The sequence below is a fragment of the Parasteatoda tepidariorum genome, chromosome 6, assembly GCF_982258835.1.
Source record: "Parasteatoda tepidariorum strain Cologne lab strain chromosome 6, Ptep-v5.0, whole genome shotgun sequence".
Lineage (NCBI taxonomy): Eukaryota > Metazoa > Arthropoda > Arachnida > Araneae > Theridiidae > Parasteatoda > Parasteatoda tepidariorum.
In genome coordinates, this window is record NC_141760.1 from 114196036 (window position 1) to 114205907 (window position 9872).

Genomic DNA, 9872 nt, shown 5'->3' on the forward strand with positions numbered 1-9872 from the left:
TACAACACATAGCATGGTATGAGCCTTTTGACTACCATTCTAATGGACGTAATTTCAATGTTGGTAAAACAGAGGTCAACGTGTTAAGTATGGATTTATAATACAGCTGGGATCTATTATGAAATTGTGATTTATGTTTGCTTTTTTAGAGAAAAAAGGAATGCCTACTTACAAAACCAATAGATACTGGATATGCTGTGATTCAACTTTGTACTGAAGGAAGATATAGGTTATTTGACTTGCAACCGATATTTAAAAAAATCTTATAACGATAGCATCTATTTCGCTATTTAAGAAAAATTTGTTTCAAATCCCCAAACATTTATTAACTGAAAAAACTAGTAATACATCAGTACTTGAGTATTGAGGTAGTTGGAGAAAAGAAATCCTGTATCATATTTGCCCATTTTTAATGTTTCCTAGGAAGAATTTTCACGGTGGTATGGAAGTGAAAACCAAATTATTATTGCATGCTGAAATATTTTTCGTTTTATATTTTGCCGGAATTTAAATGCATCTTCATATAATAATGAAGCGTTTATATATTAGCGATATTTGTTTATATGCAGAGGTGGTAAGTTAGATAGTCATTGTTTTCTACCTCACCCTCCCTGAAGGTATTTTTTAAGTAGTAAGGAAGTGATAACTGAATTATAATTATATGTAAAATAATATTCTTTGCCCGAACTTTTCCCGAATATCAACACATCATGATATGAAAATCGATTATTTATATAATTGTACGATTTGTTTATAGGTGGTCCAATATATAGTCTGATACATTGTGGCGTTGCGGTCTGAAATGCAAAGTCCGAATTACGAATCTCTGACGTTGGACTACGTCGCTCGCAGCCGATAATTGACGTAAACCTCATACCTGAATGGAGATATGCGTGAAGGGCGAAATCAGCAAAATGCGCACACTATGTTTTGGATATAACTTGACCGCATCCTCACAGATAGCTCTCTCTCTCTCTCTCCCCGTCGGTTCTAGCTAGCAATCCGGCATGTTCTCGCCGGTTACCTTTTCGCAGTTTATTTCTATGATGCCTCAATGTTAAAGTGGTTAAGTTTTATAGATGTTAAAATGTTTTAGTTAAATTTACAAGTTTCCTAAATGTTAATAAAGATAGTTATTTATTTAAAACTTAGTGTTATTTATGAAGAAACCTATAACACGTTCTCGGAAACATTTTTATGTGGAACGCTTTCCTAGAGTTATATTTCTTTTTAGAGTTTAAGTGGGGACTCTAACAAAGATACCAAATCAACCCCACAAGTGGTGACCCGGACTTAGAAGTTGTGACACCCTTCTGAATCAAAGAATGTGTGTAATTATGGATTACTATTTTTCTTGAACTTGGCTGGCCTACCTGGTACGCAGTGAGTAGTTACTTCTTGGTTAATGTTTCTCTTTTTCAGAGCTGTGCATTGTGCCATTTTTATAGGTTTTAAAGTTTCTATACACTAGTGAAATTTAAATTTTAACGTATTGAATTTAATTGAATTCTCATGGACTTGTAAACAATTTGATTTTGAATTCATAAAGTACAATGTAAATATGAATTAATGCTTTCGTAAACTATTCATATTTTTTCTTGAATAATGTACTAGTTTTTAATACATTTTCAAAGGCATTTAAATTGTTAACTTGATAGTATAATGGCTGAAAACGAAATAGCCAGAGTTGCATTTCGAGCTCCACCCGTTTGGAAAACCGAAATAAATTTATGGTTTCTTCAAGTAGAATCAAATTTTGTGATGTCGGGAATCGAAAAAGAATTAACAAAATTCCACTGCGTCGTTGCAGCGTTAGATATGGAAGTTCTTTCCTACGTAAAAGATATCGTTGAGGTTCCACCTACAGATAATCCATACACGGTTCTTAAGGAACGTATTGTAAAACGTTTTACACAGTCCGAAAGTTCGCGATTGAGGACTTTGTTACAGGAATTGTATTTAGGTGAGAAAAAACCAACGCAACTATTACATGAAATGAGATCGTTAGCTGGTAGTCAAATATCTGACGATGTTTTAAAAACATTGTTTATTCAGCGACTCCCTATTAATATTCAGCAAATATTATCAATTAGTAAAGACAAACTTGCTGATTTGGCTCAAATCGCGGATAAAATAAACGAAGTTTCGTGTTTCGGTACTTCAGTTACAGAACATAATATTTCTTCCGTTGATTTAAAAGAGTTACAATCTCAAATTTCTGAACTTTCCGAAAAAGTTGAAAAATTGACTTTTCGACAAAAAAGTTACAATGGAAGTAAATTTCGTCAACGGTCTGGTTCAAGGGCTCGTTCGAATTCGAATAATGTCAATAAAACTTCGGAAAAACAGTATTGTTGGTACCATTTTAAATTTGGTAAAAATGCTAAAAAATGTGTCGGTAAATGTTCATACTCGGAAAACTGAATTCCGCTTCTGTTTCGGTGACGACAGATAGTGGGTTAAAGTTCAGTCGCCTCCACATAATTGACCGAAAATTAGGTTTTAATTTTCTAGTTGATACTGGCGCGTCAATTTCAGTTTTTCCACGCGACTCACGCATTCATAAGCAACCGACTACGGAGATAGCAATCTACGCTGCGAACGGAACAAAAATAAACACATACGGTTTTCGTAGATTAACGTTAGATTTTGGTTTAAAAAGGCAATTCAAATGGAAGTTTGTTATTGCTGATGTAGTGCGACCTATCTTGGGTGCAGATTTTTTAGAATTTTTTGGTTTATTGGTTGACATAAAAAATCGCAAATTGATTGATAGTACTTCGAGATTTTCAGCTAAGGGTACACGGGTTCGCGGAAAATCGTTAGGTTTAACTACGATTTGCGGAAATACTGAGTATCATAGACTTTTGTCAAAATTTCCCGGTATTACAAATCAATCTTTTCTAAAGAGTCCTAAAAAGCACAATGTTACTCATTCTATCATTACAAGAGGTCCACCGGTTTGTGCAAAGGCTCGTCGTTTAGCCCCAGACAGACTTAAAGCAGCTAAAAAAGAGTTTGACATTCTTATAGAACAGGGTATAGTTTCTCCTTCAAATAGCCCATGGTCTAGTCCCATTCATTTAGTTAAAAAAAAGAATGATGAATGGCGGGTATGCGGTGACTATCGAAAGTTAAATTCGGTCACTTTAGAGGATCGTTATCCCATACCGCATATTCAGGATTTTTCATCTGGCTTAGCTGGTAAAACTATATTCTCAAAAATTGACCTGGTAAAAGCTTACCACCAGATTCCATTAGACGCGGATTCGAAATCTAAAAGTGCGGTAATAACACCTTTTGGTCTTTACGAATACAATTGCATGTGTTTTGGATTATCAAACGCAGCGCAAACTTTTCAAAGGTTTATTGATCAAATTCTACGCGGATTAGATTTTTGTTACGCATATTTAGATGACGTGTTAGTCGCTTCCGCAACTGAAAGTGAGCATATGATGCAATTGGAACAAATTTTCGAGCGGTTGAACTCGTTCGGTATTATTTTAAACGTCGAAAAATGCGTGTTCGGCCAAAAAGAGTTACAATTCTTGGGATTTCTTGTTAATACTCAAGGTATTTCACCTCTACCTGATAAAGTAACTGTTATTCAAAATTTTCCCTTGCCAAAGACTGTTGAGGAATTGCGCCGTTTCTTAGCTATATTAAATTTCTATCATAGATTTTTAAAAAACGCTGCTACTATTCAGGCCCCCCTACATGATCTTTGTAAAACTAAGAAGAAAAGGGATAAAACTCCGATCACTTGGTCAGAGGCAAACATTAAAGCTTTCGACGCTTGTAAAGAATCCGTTGCGAATGCGGTAACATTAGCGCATCCGATAGTGAATGCGGACATTACATTAATGGTAGACGCTTCAGATATTGGCATTGGAGCAGTTTTGCAACAGATTGATAACGATATTGTACAACCATTAGCGTTTTTTTCACGCAAACTTACAACTACCGAACGTAACTATAGTACATATGATCTTGAGTTACTTGCAATTTATAGCTCTGTAAGGCATTTTAAACATATGTTAGAAGGACGAAAATTTTGCGTTTATACTGATCACAAGCCATTGACGTACGCGTTTTGTAAAAATAATGGTAATAACTCGCCTCGACAAGTAAGACACCTCGAATACATTTCTCAATTTACTACAGATATACGTTTCATTTCGGGAAACGAAAATTTAGTGGCAGACACACTTTCCAGAGTTTCTGAAATTCATATATCTGATAATATTAATTATGAGGAAATGGCACGTGCACAGTCTTCTGGGGATGAGTTGCATGAGGGTAGACGATCAGAGGTTTTGAAGCTCAAACCTTTCGTATTCACGCCAGATGGTTTAGAACTATGGTGTGACACGTCCACTGGCAAGGTACGCCCTTACGTACCTCAAGCATTTCGAAAAGTAGTTTTCGACAATCTTCATAACTTATCTCATCCAGGAGTGCAGTCAACTGTTGACTTGATCCGACAAAGATTTGTCTGGCATTCCTTAAAAAAAGACGTCTCGGAGTGGACAAAATCCTGCTTGCAGTGTCAGAAGTCTAAGGTTCAACGACACACAAAGTCTGAACCTGGTATTTATCCTCTTCCACGATGTCGTTTCAGTCATGTCCACATAGATATAGTAGGTCCATTACCTCCATCTAAAGGATACAGGTATTGTCTGACATGTGTTGACAGATATAGTCGATGGCCAGAAGCATTTCCAATGTGGGGAGAGTAGTTACAGACCATGTCAACCGTCATCTATGAAAAGGTACCCCAACATAGAGTCGAGTTAACATGTCTTATATACTAGTGAATTGTAGTTGTAATTTTGTAGTGGTAGATACGCTACAGTACTTCCCCACCAGAATTATATCTGTGATAGAATACGATGAATGAATACCACTAGTTGAATCATTGCTGTTTTTGTGCGGTTGAGCCGGGAGAGCTGTATTAAGATCACCGTACTTTTTGAGTGCTGAATGTGAGAGGTGTATTAACTTCACGGTTGTAGTCGCTCCTGTGTTGCCTTTAGCAGTCGAGTGTATGCAGGCCGACGTTGTGTGCACGAGACTGAGTAGCAACAGTGCGAGGAGGTGGATAATGTTGCAGTCACAAGTAGCAAGTCAACTATTCAATGTGGACCATCCAACGAAGAAGGCGTTACTGCCGATGTAGGCGTATCCAGATCAAAGTGGGAGTTTTTTTTTGCCAAGGTAGGCGTGTTCACATCACGTCCGGGTCACCAATGTGGGGAGAGTAGTTACAGACCATGTCAACCGTCATCTATGAAAAGGTACCCCAACATAGAGTCGAGTTAACATGTCTTATATACTAGTGAATTGTAGTTGTAATTTTGTAGTGGTAGATACGCTACAACATAATCAAGGATATGGTTAGTTTCTTGCGTAAGAGCCAAATCAGGATACATTGCACCGAGCACTTAGTCAATATATAAGCATGTTTTAAAGTAAAGGGAAGTATCCTTTATCTTTAAGAATGTCAATAAGGTTTCGATGCGAAGTTGTACCGAGTAAAGAAAATAAGGAAAAAGAAATCATTATTAAACAAACGACGTTTCTTAATTTTTAAATTAGAACACAGTGTTAAGATGTGTTTTATTCTTAATGGTTTTCTGCAATTAGGGCAAACAGCAGCTAGTTCGTTTAGTAAAAGGAGTCTATGATTGTTGCATCTGAATGAGTACCAATCATGTATGGCCAATTCGTAATCTGTTTGAAATACTAACAACCTTCCTGGAACTATTTCTTTTAAAAGGGGTGACTTATGGTCCGACTTCAAATTCGTTGTAGATCTTTGTGTTCCATTCCATCTGCTAATTGTTGAAGTGTCTGTCACTTTCGTAATTACGTCAGAGTGAAAAGCGAGTGAACCTGATCTATAGATTTTGTAATGAAACAATTATGAACAAAGCACAATTATGAAAAGGCATTTTCGGAAACAATTCTGTTTAGAAGATAGGATGTATTTTGATTTTTCGTTAGATGAATACTTTGGGCATTTTTTAGTTTTGGAGTTCTAGTAATTTTCAGGTCAGCAATTACATTCGATTTCCTCCTATTTGAGGAAAAATTCACCTCACACCCAAATTTGCGATTAAGTTTTAAATATTCAAAAAATGGGATTGAGAAAGTTTTTAGTATGCCATCATCAGGACCAGGCGTGGTAATTTTACAGCAGTCTTTAGCCCAGCTTGTGTAATAATAGATTTATACCCATTAATCGGCTCTAATGGACATTTTAATGGGCTTTTTCTTTCAATATTAGATTTATACTGTTCGAAGGAAGGGTATTAATTTAATTGATTTTTTACCTTTGAAAAATTCTCACCTAAGCTGTGAACTATTTCTTCAACATCATATAAAAATTATTAAGTTTGGTTTTAAGATTTGAAAAAGAATAAGTTTTATAATGGCCATATAATGTTTGGATTTTTCTCCTAATTTCTGTAAATATTTTTTTTAAATGCATTTTGTTAACACGTTGAATCCAGAAGTTTCTTTGGATCTGTCATCGCACTTTTCAAGCTCACGCTTTTCTTAAAATCTATTCAGTTTTCAGTAGTTGTAGTTGTATTCTATGCATTACTTTGAGGGTTTAATGTGTTTGTCCACATTCATTGTTCCACCATGGTTTAAGAAGACTTTGTTTGAGACACATAGTATGGTTTTTTTCAGTTTCTTTTTAAATCAGATCGGCAGTAGGCGTGGGATGAGCCTTTTTTAGAAAGGAAGACGCATTTTATCCCTTAAAAATAGTTGTTCTTGATACAGATATCTGTTCAGGCTAGTAAAAAAAATATTTTTAAGTTTATAAAAAGGAAAAAAAGATTTTTTAGTTAAAAAGAGAATTGGATTGCAAGATTTAAAATACACCTGCCCAGGTTTGTGACAGGCACCCGCCACAGATTTGTGTCAGGCACCCGCCACAGGTTTGTGACAGGCAACCACCCAGGGTTTAGAGCTCTGGTAAAAAGGGTTTTAGAGCTTTAGTAAAGGGTAAACGTGACCAGAGTTCTTTGCAATTCTGGGTGATTCTGAGAAATAGACTTTGTTGGCGTTTATAAACCAAAGAAAGATAAGTTGTGAAAATCAGTTTCTTCGCCGTTCTCGATAGAAAGAAATCAGTATAATGACTTCAGTATTGAAATGAAAGTTTCTACTAAATACCTTAGAGCAATTTATAATATATCTAGCACAAATTCTGGAAAATATATATCATAAATCTCATAACTTTGCTGCTATGGGTAACTAGGGTAGTGTTGAGCCATGTGTAGTGTTGTTTGATGAAATAGCAGTTATTTAAGAAAAGCAAGCAGGGTTTGGTAGATATGCTGAACAAATTGGTCCGCTCACAACGAAAGACAAAAGACTGCCTTCAGAGAAAGCAAAGATAGTATTTGTGGGCTTAAAAAATGCAGGAGTTTAGGCAAATGGCTTGCTAAAAAGGCAGGCATTTCTGATAACTTACATACAAGTAGATTAAAAGTCTTTTTAAGCAACGTTTCATAAATGTTAAATATGGCCAGACTGTGTGTTGTGTCTAAACAAACAGGGTTTAACTCAAGACACGGGACTGAGTCAGAGTTTTTTCTTGTTTTAATATGATGAATTAATCGATACTAATCTCAAATATGCCCCAGTTATAAGCATCTTATTGTTTGCTGATGACGAGTTATGGAGTGCTTTGAATTTCACCTTGACAAATGAAAAAAAAATACGAAAGTAAATTTTTGATAAGACCATGTAATACAATTGTTCACCCTTAGAACAAAATACCTCAACTTCATTATGGAAATAAAAGATCTAAATACCGTTTACTTGGTCATTCCTTTAGATCCAAAACTGCTGCTTTTTTTAGGATTATGTTTCACTTATTTTAAATAACAGTTCCCCCCCCCCCCAAAAAAAACATACAGACTAACAATGTTGGCTATTGCTGACCATCATGTTCTCCGCCTCTCGTAAAGTAGAAAAGGGGATCCTGGAGTTACCTATCTGCATTCTCAATCGAGGGGCTAATTTTATCTCGGAGTTTACAGGTTACGTGCTCTTTGTCCAGTGCTACACTTTAGACGAGAGGAGTTAGGTCCCCCTCTCTTTCAACCGGCTGGTAGGGCATGCTTTGCACCCAGCTTGAGACTACATGCTGCGTCATGGGACTGCCCCTAAGCTATATAGTAATGGCGGATCCACACTCTCCTGGGGTAGTGCTCTAGCTGAATCCACCCTGAACAAAGTACCGATACTGAAGTATTCAGAGCAGGTATTTCTGTTCCCCTTATTGGGATCGATGGTAAGAATGGTAGTGTCCAGCGGAACATCTTCATACGTTATGGAGACAACAAGTATTTCTCACAATCGAAACCTATCATCACTTAGATTACCAAAAACTAAATTTCCATTAAGTACAAATGAAAACAAATTTTCAAGGAAATGAAAACAAGGTCAAGGAAAGGAGATACGTTTGCATTCTGCTATGCGTGTCAAACAGATTTTTCTATTGCAAGTGATTTGTTGCTCACATCAATCGTGAAAAGCATCGAACTGCTTCTAGATTTTTCAAAGCAAATCGAAAAATAATTTTTCAAGAAAAATAAAAGAAACGATGATTTTTCTGTTATTCGAGCCGAATCATTTTTTACTGCTTTTATCATAGAGCATAACCTCCCAACTGTGCTTCAGATCATGCTAGACATTTATTTAGAAAAATGCTAATGTTCCCCTATAGTAACATCGCTAAAAATTATGGATGTGCGCGAACCAAAACAACAGCAATGACCAATGAAATGGCAAAATTGGAGAGGAAATCTATCTTGGATACCATTAGGCAAAATGTTTTTTCACTTTCTATAGATGGCAGTTTTTTAAATAATGCTACATCAGCAACATCTGCAGTTTTAAAACAGTAGCAGTTTAAAAAAAATAAGAAGAAATACATTTATAAAGTATTGTATTCATTATTGACATATTTTGTTAATTTTGAACCTCTTCCTAAATTTTAAAAAATCAAGATGTGTTTTAATATAATTCTATAGAACCTTATATTTTATAGTAAGAACACATATCTTTATTAGTCAGTGTCAGAATCTTATTGTGATCTATTTTATGTAATGTAAATAATATATTTCGAAATAAACTTCTTGTAAGAAATGTGAATCAGGTTTAATTTTCAATATTGCGCTATGTCGTGATACAGAAAGAGTCTCCTGCTTTTTTATTTTGTAAGGTTAGCAGGTCTGCAGAGGGAATGAGACCTGTTACCGATTAAGTCAATCTGGGCATAATTTAAAAACCTGTACATCACCAGAACAGTGTACAAATTATCTCGAACATTATTCTGCTAATGCCCGACAAAGCGAAAAATGGAAACAGGAGAAACAAATTCTAAACATTAAAGCGACCCAAAATATTTTCTATATAGAAGCCAAGAATAAATTTTCTACATTCACTTTGAAGGAGTAATTTTGAAATTTATATAAACGTGTTGAAACAATTTTTTCATTTACATTAACGTCAAATTTTTTTTCCAGAGACAGCACATGCTTCTTCACAGAAAATTAAACTTAATCTAAATAAAACAATCACTGGGGGACCTCGGGATTGTGACACCCGTGTTTACTTAAAAGTAAACCCCCTGAGGAATTATTTTGGTCATAATTTATTTCCAAGTATAAGACCATGATTCCTGTTGGTAAGGTTATATGCCTGAACCAAGTATACAAGTAGTAGAAATACCAAATAGTTTGCGATTCAAAAAATAACATTACGAATTGTTAAAAATATAAATAATTCATTTATCCGTATCAAACATTTTAATCCCCAGAAAATGGGACAGATAAGATTCAGGA